Here is a 7,089-nt window from a genome sequence, read left to right on the forward strand (position 1 = left end):
CCAGACTCCTCACCAGTCCCTTTGATTATTCTGAGAACACCCATCATTCTTAGACATTTTTTCTTTTTTCATTTTACTCGCATCCTTTTTGACATTTTACCTGGGCTATGAGATACGACTGCAAGATGAAAACAGCACTAGAGAACACATTCCCTTCCCTTCTCCTCATCCTCCCTACAGACACAGCCCACCATCCCACTTTCCATCTTCCACTGCCTTTATGCATACCCAAACACATAGCACTGCTACAGCCTTTTAGCAGCTTGAGATCTAGTTCATGCTTTACTTCAGACTATAGCACTGGAGTGATTTAAGTTTTTCTGAGCCACTGATGCAGTTAAATCTGAGGCAGTTTTTATTTTATACATCAGAAATTAATCAGGGTATTTTGAACTTTTTCTACATTTACACCTCATCTGATCTTCCAGGATAGAGTCTATATGGGGGGGGATGTTAAATTAATGGATTTAGGGCATGTCTACATGTGCATTTAGACCTGCCAAAATTTCATGTGCAGTAGATTACTGCACATTAAGGTGATTTAGGCTAACATCTATATGTGCATGCATTAAAGCGCATTAATGCTGTGTATGTGGATTGACATGGGACTAAAGTTAGTCCCAAGTCAGTTCATATACTGACTGTTAATGTGCCATAATGCGTCTACGCATGCATTAATGTGCTTTAGCTATTTGTGCCTAAATGTGATACCTGCTTTTAGTGTCAAACTAACCTAAAATCACCATTTTAAGGTACATTAGGGGGACACACAGGTATATATGTGCCCTTAAATCAGCATGTGTAGACATAGAGGATTAGCTCTTTAAGGTAATACAAACCCCTATGACCAAATCCAGAAGGTGAAAAAAGTAGTGAAAAAAGTTACTTTTGCCACTATTTTTGATGAAATCAGGAATTTCTTGAGCAAACTGTCTTGTTCATAAACTGCTTGCTAGTGGTATCATGGGATACATTTTCCAAACTGAAAAGAACCACAGGAGGAGAAAACAATCAAAATAAATATGAATATGTAAATATAAAAAAGGATGGAGGAATTTCATAAGCTTATGGTAATGCTGAAGTTTCATACTAATGGACATCTCACCTATATTTAGTGGTTTGAAATATGTTTTGATGCAATATTATATGTTTGTTATTTTGAGGACATAAATTTATCTTGGTAAGTAAACATCAACACACTTTCCTGACAGGGATTCAGTGGTTCATATTTATGCAGTAGTGACAAATTCAAGCATTCATAAAACATAAATCAAACACTTAAATTGTAAGGTTTGACCAGTGCATCAGTGGTCAGTCCCAGTGGATCACACTAAGTCAGGAGTTTACCAAAGTGGAAGCCTAGTCAAAGCCAGATGTACATGGTAGCCCAGGATAGTAAACTGAGGCTCAGGATAAAGTTGTGGCCAGGGCAAGGAGTTGATCCAGGCTGGAAGGTCCAAGATAGGAACAAGAGCAAACAGGAACAGGTAGGAGGATCCAAGCCAGAGGCTCATAACACATGCTCAAGGTTAGGCATTCCAAGCAGGCTACTGACAAAGCAGGACAGTCAGTTCCTCAGACAGTCCCTGTCTAGTCTGAGTTTATATAAGCTAGTTTGCATGGGTCCCTATTCATCCTGGAAGCTGAAGCCAAATAATTGCATATGAGAAACAAAGCTAATTATTTTAACACTAAATATTAACTATTGCAAAAAAGATAACAAGGGAACTGGTAGATTTCCTATCATTTGATGTTTCTAGTAGGGCTAGTTAGGAAGCCACAACCCACCAAAAGCCAGGCAAGATTATACAGGTATACATATAGCCACAGTCCAGTTTACCATCCAATAGAATAATGATGGGCAGACAAGTGGGGCATGAGTTCCAGGCACTGTTTAAGAGGGGTGGGCACTGAAGGGAGTAAGGAGGTTGCTTCAGTCTTTGCCCCATTCCTTCTGCACCTTTGCTAAAGCTCTGGCTCCAGCAGCTGGGAAAGCAAAGGGTGGCAGCACTTTAGTGTGTGTGTGTGTGTGTGTGTGTGTGTGTGTGTGTGTGTGAGTGTGAGAGAGAGAGAGAGAGAGAGAGAGAGAGAGAGACAGAGAGAGAGAAAGGCCGCAATGAAGGACATTCTGGGAAATGTAATTCTAAATGGCAGTTTGGCTGATGTTGGAGGATATATCATCTCCTCCTTTTGCCACCAAAAAATGATTTTTTTGGCTGTTCAACATACATTTGGCAACAAAAAAGTATGGGACATTTTCCCCAGGAGCAGAAAGCCTACAGTCGCTGTTCCAGCTCCATGCACTGCCATAGCTGCTTTGACCTCCCAGATACCTGAGCCACAGCAAAAAATGTGTAGATGTTGGAGGGTTGGGGGCTGCCCAGGGTGCAGTACTATCCAGGTATGTCTTTTTACTACCTGTAAAAATCAGAACTATATGCTCGTAATTGTGGAGCTATCATATTTTCAGTGATGCTTTCTTTTCCCCAAAAACTTTAATTGTGAAGGAACTTCTAGTCAAATTCCAAGAAAGGCCAAAAGGTTAGTAATTAAAGGACTCACCTCATATGTAAAAGATTCAGATTTTAGACTTTGCTCTGCCTAATTCAGAGTAGGGAATTTGAACCCTTGTCTCCCACCTCACAAGCAAGCGCCCAACCAGCAAATTATAGATTCAGCGTTGCTGTTCTGAAGCCCTTATACTTTTTATAAATAATTAAAAACCCTCTGGGACCAATGCAGAGACTGTATCCATAATCCACCAGTTAGACATTCAGCTTCCATGTTTCTGGTTCCAGCTTCTCCTCAAATGAACACTTTTAATTTACTCAAAGTCAAATAGTTCAAACAGGAGAGACTGAGAGATACCCAGTAGTCAATTTTCTAATTGTTAGGGCAATCTCTTTGGATTAAGGAGCATACAGAAAGTGAATAAGTAAGCTTTAAGTCTTGCATCTAATAAAGCAAATAGCGGTAAACCCTGGTCACCCATTTTACTTGGTTACTTGCTATTCTGGGTCGAGTAGAAATTTCTTCTTTGTGAAACTAGTATATAGGTTCCCACAGATAATTTTGGTTTCAATGAACTTTTGCAAAATATGCTTTGTTTCATCAAAAACTTCTTGACTAGCTCTAGTGTCAAGTATCTCCATCACTTGCAGGCCTGTAGGACACCACCTGCCGACCGACTCGAGTGAGACGGTTTCTAATTGGAGTGCTACACACCCACACTTTTTCCTGCCATGACTTGGTGTTTAAAGGAGTTGGTTCAGTACCAGAATGTGTAGTTCCATTAGTTGTCCCATAGCCATCCCATGAAGGTCCTATGTTCCTGAGGGCTCCGCCACCCCTACACCCTCACCCATGAACATCTTGCTGGGGTCATTTGACCCCAGTATTCTTTCCTGCCATGGCAGGGGGTCCGACTAGATGATCTGCTCAGGTTCCTTCCGACCCTACAAACTATGAAACTATGAAACTATTCCACCAGTCCCTGATCAGCTGCTTGGTCCTTCCACATGACCTCCATCCCAAGAAGAAAAAAACAAAAAGAACAAAACCAAGCCCTCCTGGCCTGGGTTATTGTTCCAGCTCCTTTTAGTAGAGCACAAACAAAATTGACGGTCGTGAGGTCAGTCCCTCTTTCCTTCCACTACCGTCTCTTTGGTGGCTCTCCCTAAGCCTCTTATTGGGGTCATCACAATTCCCGTTATCCTATTAGGTCCATCTGTGACACCGTTTTGCACCCTTTTTAGGGACTTTACAATACCAAAATTCTAGAGTGCCCTTCTATTAGAGGCTTTACGGTGCCTTACTCTGACGGTCTCTTCTGGCTCCCGGCGTGGTAACAAGCAGTTCCAAACACTGTCGGGTCAACAGTCCTTGCTCTAAGTTCCCTCTGGGGAGCTTCCTCTCTGGAGGAGTCTCCTACCGGCTCTCCACGTTGCTCTCAAGGTTCCCTGCAGCGCGGCTCAGCTCCATCTGCCTCCTTCCGGTTCCATGCTCCCCTTTCTTGCCTGTTCCAGGCTCTTCTTTATCCCAGTGTTGGAGTTCCCAGCCCCTCCCCTCCAGAAACACCTGGGTAAGGAGGGTTTCTGCCGGGCTCTCTGGGGCTGTGGGTCTGGGGCCACGGACCCCTTGTTTAGCCCTTGTGCTTTTGAGCCCTGTGACTCTCTCTCTTTCTCACATCTAGTAGTCAACTTTTCCAATTAAAAATCTTCTATGTTAAAATATTTTGCCTCATTTCTAATATGCAGTTGCCTAGTACATAGATTCCTCTACTTTTTGTTGTTGTTGTTAAATTAAAGTCTTTTAGCACCCACTCTGTTTTCTCTATGACTGTCCATATAAGTTGTAATCAGTTCACCTCTTAATGTTCTGCACTGAAGGAATACTGAGAATGTGGAGAAGTGGGAGACATAGGGTGCAGTAGCTCAAATAGAAGCAGCTCAAATTTATACCATAAAGTCCTGCTTCAATAGTAAATTGTTTAGAAGTTTATACCATGAGTTTCTATTACTGTTTCAACCTGGTGACTTGGTGTGTGTGACCTTGGAAACATTTCTCCATCTCTCTGGGACTATCTTTTCCCCTGCCAATCATTGCATTCTTTAGTTCTTAAACTTCAAGAGTCGGGTAGCTGGGCGGGAAGAAGAGGGGTACTTTGCAGCACAATAGGGCATCAATCTTGATTGCAGTTTCTAAAAATAACTGGGGTGCACTGATCAGATATTCATGGCCGACAGCAATAGCCAATGATTAGCCAACCATATTGGCTGATGTCGATCTGACAACTGATGTTTAGTAATAAGGCAAGGCATTTTAAACTACTGACATAAATAAACTTTTTTTGTTTGTTTTGCATTTATAACACACACACACACACACACACCTCCTGCCTGCTCCAGCCCTTGATGAGAAAGGCAGTGACTACCTTATTCCCACACACCTTGCCCCCTTGCCCATGGCTCCTACCCACAGCCCCACTCCCCACACAGCCCATGCTGTCATTCTGGGTGGGCAGGGTGAACCCTCATATGGACAGTGGCACCAGGCTCTGGGGCTGCAAACATTTGGAGCCCCAGAGCATGCCACTGCCTCAGCGCTGGCAGGCTCTGTGCAACCAAACTCCCACGGCCACTGGAAAGAAGACACTTTTGCAAAGGCACCTGGTCCCTGGCAGGATGGAATGTCCCTTGCATGGCACGATACCATGCCATGTGAAGCCCATCTCCACAGCAGCCCTGGCACTTAGGCCCCTGCAGTATGCATAATATTGCCATGGCAGTGGCAGTGGCAGTGGCAGTGGCAGTGGCAGTGGCAGCAGCAGGAGCTGGTCACAGTCCCTTTGTTGCCAAGAGCAGCACCCTGTGACCACTCCCCAGTGCCCCCTCTCCCTCCCTCTGCTTGCCAGGACCTGTAGTCTGCTGCAGGCACAGGCCAGCAGCACAGTGTGGGGACTGAACTATGCTCTCCAGGGTGCTCCAGGCACAAGGCCATAATTATCAGCCACAAGGACCAAAAAAAGCCAATAAGGTAATTTCTCCTTCTATCAGTGCCAATCTGGAAGCCAACTAATATCAGTGCACCCCTAAATATAACACAATGCATCTGCAAATACAGTCTCTTAATCATGTTTCATTTGCACTCATTTGACTCGCTGCTGTTCTTCAACTGATTTTTTTTTACCTGAATTGGCTTATGAGAAATAAAAATTGTTGCTTAAATAATTGATGAAAGGATCTTCAGAGTTTCAGAGACTTGAATTCAGATAAGCATATGAAATTTACCCAAAGATAGCCAAATAAAATCACTTGAGGAATATGTCTTTTAAAATATATAGTGTAGAGATGCTAAAATTGCTGACCTTGAAAACAAAATGTTATTTTTATCCATGGAACAGGACTGCTTTGGTGCAAGTCTCATAACATTACCATTCCAGCATGCAATGCCTAAGAAGAAACACTGGCATGTTGGAATAAGAATACATTGCAGAGCTATCTTCATGCCATTCAGTTATGGTTGGGATTATGGTTGAGATTTCAAAAAATACTCAGAAATAGACATGCTGGTTTTCTGATAGATACAGTTTTTATAAAAGAAGTAGAACACTACCACCAACTAATTTAATAAAAAGTGGCCACATGTAGATGAGCAGCTGACTGCACAGTTGTTACTGCACAGTCATTTAGTACTTGCTTAAACAAGTACTAAATGACTGCACAGTAACTGGCATTACTGCACAGTACCATCCCCACATGGTTATTTTTAGATACTAGTAAGCAGTAGGAACAAGCTACTAAGCAGAAGCTCATTACTACTGTGCAGTAGCATTGCCATCACAGTTCATGTCCTGTGACAGTACAGTGCTGTAGCAATGAGCTATGGCACAGTAGTTCATTGCTACTGTTCCATAGCTTCTTGTGTAGATGTGCCCAGCATGTAGAAGCCATATTATGATAACAGTTATCTTTTAGTTACTCTCCTTTGGGGCTGGACTTGAATCACTAAGTTGGACATGAAGAAATACATTGTCAAAAGTACCAAAGTGACCTAAAAACACAGATTTCATTATCTTTTTCATGTGATTTGTACTCCTGATCCACTTCTTCCTATGGAAATCCCACTGCACTGTCCTTACAACTGATCAAATGTGATATATCAACAATTTATATTTGATGAAGTCTGTAGTTTTCATATGTGCTTCAATTTTGGGGTGACATCAGATGTTGCAAACTAAGCCCTCAAAAGCTGTAGACATTTTTGAACAATGCACAAACAGGAACAGAATTCACATTTAGGAAACTGCTTGGGGAGTAATGATGAAATCAGTGGGAGCATCTACACAAGATGCTGACTGTGCAGTAGCTGAAAATATTGTGCAATAGTGTGTCACAGCACAGACAGTACTAATATGCCACTGCACAGTATTTCATAGATTTCATAGAAATTAGGGCTGGAAGGGACCTCGGGAGATCATCGAGTCCAGCTCCCCTGCCCAAAGGGCAAGAAGTCAGCTGGGGTCATAGGATCCCAGCAAGATAAGCATCCAATTTGCTCTTGAAGGTGTTCAATGTAGGTGCTTGAACC

Source organism: Crocodylus porosus, unplaced genomic scaffold, assembly GCF_001723895.1.
Source record: "Crocodylus porosus isolate Cpor-Errol unplaced genomic scaffold, CroPor_comp1, whole genome shotgun sequence".
NCBI classification, from domain to species: Eukaryota; Metazoa; Chordata; order Crocodylia; family Crocodylidae; genus Crocodylus; species Crocodylus porosus.